The sequence below is a fragment of the Gorilla gorilla genome, chromosome 1 (genome assembly GCF_029281585.2).
Source record: "Gorilla gorilla gorilla isolate KB3781 chromosome 1, NHGRI_mGorGor1-v2.1_pri, whole genome shotgun sequence".
Taxonomy (NCBI): domain Eukaryota; kingdom Metazoa; phylum Chordata; class Mammalia; order Primates; family Hominidae; genus Gorilla; species Gorilla gorilla.
In genome coordinates this window covers 91768278-91779967 of record NC_073224.2, presented here as the reverse complement: position 1 = coordinate 91779967, position 11690 = coordinate 91768278, and the positions used below count along the sequence as shown (strand labels likewise).

The 11690-nt window shown below is 41.4% G+C and overlaps 1 non-coding gene across 1 annotated transcript; it reads right to left on the bottom strand.

The window, feature by feature from the left end:
- Nucleotides 1-222: 222 nt before the first annotated feature.
- Nucleotides 223-325, bottom strand: LOC115932177 (U6 spliceosomal RNA). The gene has a single exon (XR_004068498.1). It is a non-coding gene; the product is annotated as a U6 spliceosomal RNA (small nuclear RNA).
- Nucleotides 326-11690: the final 11365 nt, after the last annotated feature.

Below are 11690 nucleotides of genomic sequence, written 5' to 3'. Positions count from 1 at the left end.
GCTTAAGATCTGATCAGATTCTCCAAGAGTGAGGCCAAGGTTTTGGTGTGGGTAAACTCTCCTGTGGGTAATGTTGGTGTCAATCAGGCTTTGGGGAAGTGCTATGGGGACTCCAAGCAGATTGCTCTTGGTACAGGGAAAGTTTACCCACAGCAGCGGTCAGAGAAGACTCAACTGAGGAAGTCAAACTCCACCTGTTTTTTAAGGACACATGAAATTCAGATAAATGATGATGATTGAGAGGACATTTCATCCTTGCACAGAGGCCATGCTAATCTTCTCTGTATCCTTCCAATTTTAGTATATGTGCTGCTGAAGTGAGCACTGAAAGGGCATTTCAGACAGGACAGATGTTAAACAGGATACAGAGGCAGGGAAACACGTGACCTATTAAGAAATAATGGAAAATGTTAGTCAGGGAGTAATCACTGTTCCTGATGCTTGCCTCCATGTAGACAGAATTCTGTTAGAGTAACAGTCCTGGCCTCTCTTTATCCCTTCATTCATTCTACCAGTGCAGTTTAGGGAAGAAGTTTAGCCTGTGCTTTCCAGCACCTGCCCTTCCTCCTCTTTGGGAGTCAGCTGCTTGGGGACAAGACAGGAGCTGCCCTGCTCCCCCACGTCATAGCTTTCAGGAGCAGGTTCTACTCCGGCATCCCACACTACCTGAGGCTAGGTGGGTAGAAACTTGGGGTTTCAGTATTAATTAATCTACTAGCCTGAAGTTATATGCCACATTCTTCAATATTAATGTCTTAGTTCAGACTGCTATAACAAAGTAACATAGACTGAATGGCTTGTAAACAACAGATCTTTATTTCTCACAGTTCTGCCGGCTGGAAATCTGAGATCAGGGTTTCAGCATAGTTCTACTGAGAGCTCTCTACCAGGTTGCATACTGCTAACTTCTTGAATACTTACATGGCAGAAAGAGGGTGAATGAGCTCTCTAGGGTCCCTTTTATAAAGGCATTAATCTCATTTGTAAAGTCTCCACCCTTATGACCTGATTACCTCCCAAAGGCCTTTTCTCCTAATACTATCACATTGGGAGTTAGGATTTCAACATATGAATTTGTTGAAAATGTTCAGTCCATTGCAGTTAGCCACTTAGAAAATAAAGGTAATATGTTCATCTCCTTTCTACCTTACTCATTTATTTCTTAATTGTCTTAGAACTCAGCTAAGAAAGAAGGGTGCTATTTATTAGGTCCCTCAATCCCCCAATAGGACAACAGTGTTGAAAAAGAAAGATGAGGTCAGATTAAAAAGCACCTAGAATGCCAAACTTCATACAAGGGGTTCTTAAATTTCTTGAGGTCACAGAGTTTTTTGAGGCTCTGATAAAAGTCATGAACAGTCTCCCCAGTTAAAGATATATTATCAAAAATATCAGGGAGGTTCTTTTAAAAAAATACAGATTCCCAAATCCCACCCAAGATCTCCTGAGTCAGTTTCTTCAATGGTGTAACATGCATTTTGATGTAGGTAAAATCTTCTGCAGAGAAATCTAATGTTCATTTAGCATTACATTCTATTTCAGGGTATCCATACATTTCCTGAAGCCTATCCATGGCTGTTCTTTCCCAATGTTAAGAACTCTAGCTTTAGGCAACAAGGGCAGTGTTCCAGGCATGACAAAAGAGACATGGCAGGCTTAGTGATGTGGTTCTGATAGTGATGTGGGCATTTCGTCTCAAATCTAAATTGACTTTACAAATAATTATAAGCTTGAAAGAGCAAAAAGGTCCTCCTTCTTGAATTTCCTTGGTGGAATTCATGGCAGATCTGTGCAGGCCTCTGGGAGCCTGATGGAAAGAGGCTAACCACCCCCGTACTGGAGAACACTGGGAAACACAAGGGTTCTGTTGTTTTGGGATTCCTATGGCTCCATGACATGGCTCTCATGTCAGATGATGGGTTACGAAATAAATGGGTGATGTTATACTTGGCTTTTCTCATTAGCATTTCTTTTGCCTTTACATTCCCCCTACTCCCCCCAAAAAACTCCCGCCAAATTGCAGCTGCTTCTTCCTTAACCTAAAGCATATAATGCTAGCAATTTTGGAAATGGAAACAAGCTAGTCTGTCCAGAAATCTCCAGAGCATTGTAGACTAATACATTAAAATTAAAGGGAAACAGAAGCCATCACTGCAAATTGCAACATTATTGTTCAAGCCAAGATCGTCCTAATTATAAACTAGCATTTTTATAGATGTCACAGGGGCTGTTTTAGTGCTGCTTTGCTGATGCTAAAAAGATAGTGTGGAATTGTGATCAGGGATTCTCACACTACTGTCTAACTGGAGGAAAAAAGAGTTAATTAGACTCTTTTTGGCATATTAGTGAAGACAGGCTTATTAGACACATTTACAGGCTAATGATATGCCTATACTCTGCTATCAGAAAATGCATTTAAATAAACGGATTTACAGTTCAGCCATTTTCATTCATTTAACCCATATATTCATGATTACCCACATTTAATTTACATGGAATCAGAATATTTCTGGGGCCCACTCTGCAAGGTGCTGATATGTTGTTCTCTGCTCATCCTGCCTTTCCAAACCTATCTTGGACCACAGGTAGCCCCCACCATACTTGTTGTTCACTTTCTAGGTTGAATAGCCTTGATTTCCCTAAAGTCCATTGAACCAACAGTGATCGGTTTCAGAGCTGTCACTCATGAAGACTGCAAATGCGGGAGGGAGAGGGGGTAGACATTGTGGGGACAGGCAGAAGGCAGTAGCTAAATGGCTTGGGTAACTAGTGCCACATTCCTCTCCTGAGCTTCCTGGGGAAGGGAGCAAGCATGGAAGGACAGGAGCGTTTCTTTCCCCAGCTCAGAAACAGAAGGCCTCCCAATGAGTCCTGAGTCATACATTTGGGGCCAAGATAAACCCCTTCTCCATTGAAGCTGACCTTTCACAGTGCTTTTAGTGCTCGTTCTGATAAGCACAGCCATCTAAGCCTGTCACAGCTGGAGAGCCTGGTTCTGCCACAACAGGCTACTTCAGCTCTCTAACCCCTGGTTTCCACATTCGTAAGATAGAGATCATAGCAGTTCTTTTCTCAAAGTGTTTTTGAGAAGATTAAATGTGCTACTGCATGTAAAGTGTCTAGCAAACTGTCTGGCCTGTGGTAAGTGCTCAATAAATGTTACCTGGGATCATTCATATTATTATCACTATTTCTGCACTCTTGTGCTTAAAAGCTTTTGATGGGTCCCTGTTTCCTAGAGGAGAGAACCTGAATTACTTAACATGGTCCTCAACCTCCTTCAGATTCTCATCTTGATTTCCCTTTCCAGCTTCCTCACCACTCCTCCCACAAAGCCACACACTAGCCCCACAGACTGCCAGGCTCCTCTGAGCATCCCTTTGTCCTGGGCTCATGCTGCTCCCTCTGCCTGCACAGTCCTGCCCTGCTGACCAGCAGCCCTCACTTCCCAGTCCCACAGAAAGGCTCCTCCTCCTTAGGAGCTCAGCTCCTGGGACCTCTCTAGACTACTGCTCCCTGATACCTGCCCTTCCAGGTGAATAATGGCTCCTGCCCAGATTGTACCACACATACCTCTTTCAGGTATCATCTACTTCACAGTATGAGAGTAAGTTGTTTACCAGGCTGTCCCCCTTGCCAGTATGCTCTTCCAGGACAGAAACCAGAACCAATTCCTATTTTTATATCAGGGTATGAAATAGTGTTAGGCACAACCAGGTGCTAAATGAATGTTTATTGAATCCAGTGGAATCAAGCTAAATTAAACTGATTTGAACTAGAGTTTCAACTAGATCACTTCTAAAGTGTCTTCCAAACTTTAGATTTCACAAGCCCCTGTTTTGATAAAATATTGGATTTAACTCCCTTCTCTGAGCTTAGTTTCCTTATCCATAAAACGTGAATGATAATTTCTAACTCACAGGGCTATTGGGAGACGTAAATGGGTCAATTCATGTGAAAAGACACTGTACATTTCAACTGCTACACAAGTGTTAAGTAGTATAGACTTTCTTACCCTTGTGCATCTTCTGGGAGAGGACTGAATAATAGAAAAGTGCATTGTCTGTGCAGCTAAATTTGTAGTAGGTTGGTGCAAAAGTAACTGCAGTTTTTGCCATTACTTTCAATGGTAAAAAGCACAATTACTTTTGCAACCAACCTAATACTTGTTGTAAATATTATTTCCATTCCAATTCCTCTTACTAAAGGTAATCTAAGTTTCATTCCTTCCCTGCTATTCATTTCAACTGGACAGAATGGGGATGAATACTTGGAGTAAGTCTCCGTGCAGTGTGGCCTTCCGTTCAGATTCTCATCTCAGTTCCTATAATAGAAGGATTGCAGAAAATGCCTTTTCTCCTCCCTTCTGTTTCTTCAACCTCCTCCATAATATCAAAGCCCAGTCCATCTTTTTATGATGATACTCATCATCAAAGACATCATTTGACTTTGATGCCAGAGAATGACTTTGCATGCCAGTGACTAACAATGTTACGGAAAATTATTTCTTTAGAACTATGCTACTTCACTGTCAAAGAAAATGTCACTTTTGTAAGGTAATAAATGTGGTTTTTTGGGAGCGTGGATATGTTGAGGTCTGCCATTTAATTTGATAACAGCTCATCCTCAGCAATTCTTTGAGATAAAGTCACTCAAGAGCAATTTCTGGCAAGTACTTTCCCAACTGTTTCCTGAATCCCTGTGTTCCAGAATGACAGCTCCTGTTTGTCTGAGGCATCTTTTGAAGAAAAAGGATTCATTCACTAAATAGGAGGATTGGAGGAGGAGCCCTGTTTCTTGTCACCCAGTCCAGAGCAGTCAATGCCCTATCTCCAGTTTCCATCATACGTGGGAAACTACTCTTAGCACCCAAAGGTGCAGTTGGGTAGCATTTCTGGCAGCATTCCTACTGTGCCCCAGATGAGCTCAGGAAAAAGACACTCAATTGTGGGAGGAGAAAAGAGAGGGCAACTCTTCCTTCTCTATAGGTAGCTGTGCAGTTGCAACAAAGGCTGGGCCAAATATTTGCTCATCTATGGGAACACAGCCCTGAAATGGGGTTGGGAGCACTACAGAGAGTAAGACATTGGATCAAAGGACTCATAGAGTCATCTTTACTTACAGGACACACCTGTGTGTCCACTGTCCTAAGTATTTTACTCATTTCTGAAACTGCAACGATAAATGACTTCATGAAATATTCTGTGTGCATTTTTGGATGTGCATATAATGCATTCAAATCTATGTAGAATCATAGCATGTTTAAATTGGAAGAAACAAGACTATGAGACATTGGAAGATAGTGACTGTTTTAAGTTTTATTTTAGGCTTAGGGGTACATGTGCAGGTTTTTTATATAGGTAAATTGCATGCTGCAGGGGCTTGGTGTACAGATTATTTCACCACCCAAGTAATAAACATAGTACTCGATAGGTAGTTTTTTGATCCTCACCCTCTTCCCACCTTCCACCCTCAAGTAGGCCCTGGTGTCTGTTGTTTCCTTCTTTGTGTCCGTGAGTACTCAATGTTTCGTGCCCACTTATAAGTGAGAACATGCGGTACTTGGTTTTCTGTTCCTGTGTTAATTTGTTTAGAATAAGTGCCTCCAGCTCCATCCATGTTGCTGCAAAGGACATGATGTTGCAATAGTGAATCTTCTTTATTCATTTGTTTCAGGAACAGAAAGGCTGGAGTCAAAACCCTTACTGACGCTTATTCCCAGTTGGAAAACCTTGAATGTGTCCCTTAATCTCATAAACTTTCTCTTTCTCAAGAGCAAAATAGAGATGGAATTAATATCTTCCCAAGGATTGGATGCAATAACATAGACAAAGCACTCAGCACAGTGCCTGGCATCCCGTAGGAGCCCAGTTCACAGTGGTTGTCATTGCAGTTGTCAGAGGTGAAACTATAAGAGACTGCAGTAGTTGCAATAGTGACTGAGCACTTAGCACAATGCATAGAATACAGGGAAGGCCCAGTAAATGTTGAATTTATGACTAACTAGTAAGTGGATAAGTAAGCCTACTATCCCCCTTCATAGTTCAGAAAAGGGTACTGAGGAACAGGAGGGTTAATGAGTGGAAAAAAGTCACACAGCAGGTTTTTGGCCTCAGAGCCTTTGATTCAGAGTTCAGAGCTCTTTTAGTTATCTCTGATCACCACCTCTTTCCCCACAGTCTCAGCATCTCATATGCTCCCCAACATATGTGTGTATGTTTGAGATACTCATGCCTGTCTGACAAATAGGAAAACTAAAATTTTGAAGGAGGTGCCCTACCTGGGTTCCCTGGGGGCTGGTGATAACCTGCAGATGGATGCACTGTCTGATGCATCTTGTATTTTGCTTCTCTTATGTCAGAAGCCCAGGTCTGGAGCAGGATTGAGCCGGAGCCTGGAGGTGAAGCAGTTAAGTTGAAATTTGAGCACAGATCTCCAGAGATTCTGTGGCTGAATGACGTTGGGAAGATACATAAATTTGTCTCCAAAGTGTCTTTGCTTTTGTCTTCTTTGTATTGCCCTTCTCCACCTTATCCATTTGATTTACACCATGGTTTCTACCCTACCCAAGAAGTGTAGCCACAGCAAGAAAGACAGAAGAAACAAAAGACGTTACAGTCCTGGCATAAATTATAGGTTTAGAAAAATAATTGTCTAGCCCATTTCCCACCATATAGAGGGAAATGAAAAATAAAATCTCTGAGCTGACAAATTGAAAAACAATAGGAAAGGAAACAAGAAAGATCCTGGTTTGAGTTTCTGAGAATGGGCCCTGTCGCCTACTAATCTTGGACTATGTCCTGGGGATTGACATTGCTGGGAAGTGCATGATATCCCTGTTAAACTGAAGACCAGGAGGAGATGATAGAAACCATGGTCTGCTTTCTATAAAGCAGGGAGGGAGGAATAGGGCATCACCCACAGTGGCTCCTTATACCCTCAAGCAGCAGACGCAAAGCAAGCAGGCCACAAAGGAAGTTGGGGAAGAAAGGGACAGCCCACCACATGTTTCCTGGGCCTTCAGGGTTGCTGAAAGAGCAGTCAAGCTTTCCTCTGTCTACTCCCCCTCATCACTCCCAAATAAGCCAAGAGGTAAGAGTTGAGGAACAGTAGAGGGAGGAAGAGAGGGATGGAGGGAGAGGGAGAAAGAGAAAGAACCAGCACACCTGAAGGAGTGTCACAGTCTTGACAAGAAAATCCCACAGTGGAAAAGCTTGTGGACAGAAGACCAGATGTGGATGCAGAGATCCCAGCGGAGTCCTGTGAGAAACTATGATGACAATCAAGAAGGAGATGTAGCAATGCACATCTCTGTACATGGGCAGTTACAGATTCCCACCAGATACTTGTCTCCACCCCAATGTGACTATGTACTCCAGAATGTATAGGTTGCCTCAGAAAGGAAGCACAAGAGAAAACCTAGAGTTTATTGACTTTAAACCAAAAGTGTTTGAATCTACTCTAAGTGGACTAAGATTGTTTTTCAGGCCTCAGGTGAATTGGGAGCTAAAAATACAACTGTTGCAAAATGTGAATTGTATTTTTGCACGCCGGAGGAACTGACTTTAAATTATTTCCTACTATGACTTTTTTTTTGTGTTGGGATGCCAGTATGTGACAGCCATTGGGCTATATACCATCATCCATTCTGCCCAAACTTACTCAGTCTGCTGAGAGCAATCTAAATAGGTCTCTTGTACATCAGAGCAGGCCCAAAACACAGGCATACACTCAAATGCTCAGAAAACTTTCCAAAGTACCTTTAACACAGCAGGGGTTTAGTCGTGGTGGTGACAATGACATTAGTGATGACTGTACACACTCCAGATATAAAATCCTCCAGAATAATGGACACAAAATCCTTAATATATATCATGTTTGGCATTCTTAGTGTAAGACTTGGAAATGTTTTATCTTCAAACTCTTTTTATCTTTATACCTCTTACTTGAACTCCAGATTCATAAATCTATTGCCTATTTGACATCTCTACTTGAATGTGTAACAGACATCTCAACTTAACACATCCAAAGCTTAACCTGTGAGCTCCACCCCAGCCCCTATCCCCTCCCCAGCCAAATCTATGCAACCTGCAGACTTCTCCCCCATTTCAGGCATGGTAAGTCTCTCGTTACAGTTGTTCAACTGAAAACATCATCCCTGGCTCCTCTCTTCTCCCACACCCACATCCAATCCAACGGGACCTCATGTTGTCTTTACCATAGTCCCCCCTTAGCTATGGTTTGGTTTTCTGTGGTTTCAGTTACCCATGGTCAACCTTGATCCACAAATATTAAGTAAAAAAATTCTAGAAATAAATAATTCATAAGTTTTCATTTGTGCACCATCCTGAGTATTGTGATGAAATCTTGCACCAGCCCACTCTACCCCACCAGGGACGTGAATCATCCTTTTGTCCAGCACATCCACGATGTCTATGCTACCCTTAGTCACTTGGTAGCTGCCAGTAAATTGGCTGTCATAGTATCATAGTGCTGTGTTCAAATAACCCTGATTTTCCTTAGTTGTTCTACTGTAGTATTAGTTGTTATTATTAATATCTTACTGTACCTAACTTACAAATCAAACTTTAACGTAGGTATGTATGAGTGGGAAAAATCATAGTGTACCTAGGGTTCAGTAGTATCCATGGTTTCTGTCATTAACTGGGGGATCTTGAAACAGATCCTCATGGACAAAGGGTGGTCTACTCTACCTTCAAAAAATATTCAGAATTCGACCACTCTTAACATCTCCACTGCTACTACTCTTGTCTAAACCATCTCTCACCTGGACACTTCAATTGCCTCCTACTGGTCTTCCTCCTTTCACTTCTGCCATGCTATGTTTCACAGAGCCGTCAGAATGATCCTTTTAAAATGTAAATCATGTGATATTACCCCTCTGTTCAAAAACCCTCTGATGGCTCCTATCTGACTCAGATAAAATCCCAAATTCCCAGACCTCCTTCCCAGACCTCCTTTGAAATGAAATTTAGATGTGGTGCTTCTTCAGGCCATATACGCTCTCTGTTACTTGGGAAAGGTATTTGAACTCACTCCTGTGTGTTTCTGATCCTGCATCCTTAAGTTGGTGGCAATCATAGTATATACCTTGAACATGCCAGGCATGTCCTTGCCTTGGGACTTTGCATGGCTGAAACCTCTCCCTGAAATATTCTTCTCCCAATTATTCATATAGAGTGTCCTACTTTTTCAAGCATTTGCTCAAATATCACCTTTAAAAATAAGTCCTCTCCTGAGCACCCCATCATAAATTGCACCCTGCACTCTTCCTCTGCACTCCTAATATCTTCCTCTGCCTGGACTTTTTTGCCTTTAGTATTTATCACCTTTTTCCATATACCATAATTTTATGTTTATTGCTTGTTACCTGTCTCCTCTCACTAGAATACAATCTCCACAATGGCAGAGGGTCATTCTGATTTGCTTTTTGAGGTACTCAGGCACTGAGAATATTGCCACGTATATGGGAGGCATTCCGTAAATATTGCATGAACTAATGAACTAAAATCACTGGACACAAAATGTTAACATTAAAAGGGACTCTGAGGTTTATCTGGCCAAGTCAGTGGCTTCCTGACTCTCTTGTTCTGTTGATCCATCCTTGATCTTGAAACAATGTTGTTATGCATCTTTTCCCTTCAGGATTTGAAGTACAAAGAGGTTTAGCCATACTCATTAGTTCATGACAGTCTCTTGTCAACATCTCCATTCTCCTCCTGCTGCCCTCCCCAGGCACCTCCTCTGTTATGTTTCGTCTAAATAGGCTCCAATAGGAATATGGTACAGACATTGTTTTTTGTATTTGTTCGCTTAACTTCTATATATGGTATCATGCTATAGAACTCACCTTGTCTCTTATTTTTTTCACTCAACTGCATGGTTTAAATCTTGCTATGTTGCTATATTAATTGTTTAACTGCTGCATGTTTCCCTTGGGTGAACTCACTGTATTTTACTCTTCCGTTCCGCTATGTAACATGACTTAAAAGCATCTATTTGCAATTGCTTTCTTTTTCAGGATCAGCAATAATCATCCTGATTTCAAATCATTTTTAGGAATAAGGACAAAGATGAGCTGGGTGCAACAAGAATGAGATCATGTTGAGTACTGGTAGGAGCAGGGAATTTGAACTGAAGTTTGGATGTGGTTCTTTTTCAGGCCATATACTCTCTCTGATTTGGGAAAGGTATTTGATTTCTCTCCTGTGTGTTTCTGATTCTGCATCCTTAAGTTGGTGGCAATCATAGTATATACCTCAAACGGTTGTGACAATGAAAACACAGTAAGATATATCAGCAAAGAATATAAAATTATTTCATCAACTAATAAGCTCTACTCAAATATTAATGGTCATTTTGTTTTGTCTTTTTTTTTCATTTTTTTCTTATTTTATTTCAATAGGTTTTTGGGGGAGCAGGTAGTGTTTGGTTACAAGAATAAATTTTTTAGTGATGATTTCTGACATTTTGGTGCATCCATCACCTGAGCAGTGTACACTGTATCCAATGTGTAGTCTTTTATGCCTCACCCCCAGAGAGTTTCATGGAAAGTTCTGCTTTCCGGAACATATTGGCTGGAAATTACTCAATTAACATGCATACATCCCCTGAACATAGCAGACTGTGTTATATCTTTCTCCACATCAAAAATGAAAAGCCTCCCTTTCCCTGCAGTCATGTACACAACACCTGGGAGGGCTGCAGCTCAGAGAACTAGTTCATCTAGGCTGTTTTGCACATTTCATAGCCTTAGTGGCTTCAGAAAAAGCTGGCACCAAAAGATCCTGCCTTAAAGGCAGCACAGTTATCCTCTGCACAAAGTCTTCTTTTGGTAATTTCCATAAAATTCAAGTGTTTTCTTGACTGCTGCTCTAAGCAACAGGTCAGAGAGTACATAAAATAATTCCTAAAGGTACACATTTTACACACACATTTTACAGCCTTTTGAAAAATAGATTTGCAAATATAGATAGGGAATCTTCTCAAGCTTAGTGACATCCTGGATGCATGTGAGCTCTCTCTAGTGGGCTGCCAGAAATATGTGTACGCATGTGCATGAGTGCACTTGCATGTGCATATGTGCTTGTGTGGTTACTTAGCATAAAGTCCTCCACAAACAGGTGCCAGTGAAATTTATATTATAAAGTTGAAATGGTCTCATTTGTATCCACAAGAGAATAAGCCGTGAGTTAACTAGTCAGTAAAGCTAAGTTTCATCCTCCAGCCATGAACATATTTTGAAGAGGCTCTTAGCACTTTTAGTACAGAGTAACTGCAAACTTTAAAGTATACAATGGCCGTTTAAAGTATGCAATGGAGTTTTTCATTTTTGAGAAAATAAAATGAAGTTAGAGGTTTTAGAATTTACCTGGTGTTTTAAAATCAGAAAGTTATAGAACAAAAACTACACCCAAGTCGCTAGTCCTAGACCCCACGTTTTTGTTTGTTTGTTTGTTTTTGAGATGGAGTTTTGCTCTGTTGCCCAGACTGCAGGCAGTGGCAAGATCTCAGCTCACTGCAAGCGCCGCCTCCTGGGTTCACTCCATTCTCCTGCCTCAGCCTCCCAAGTAGCTGGGACTACAGGCGCCCGCCACCACGCCCAGCTGATTTTTTGTATTTTTAGTAGAGACGGGGTTTCACCATGTTAGCCAGGATGGTCTTGATCT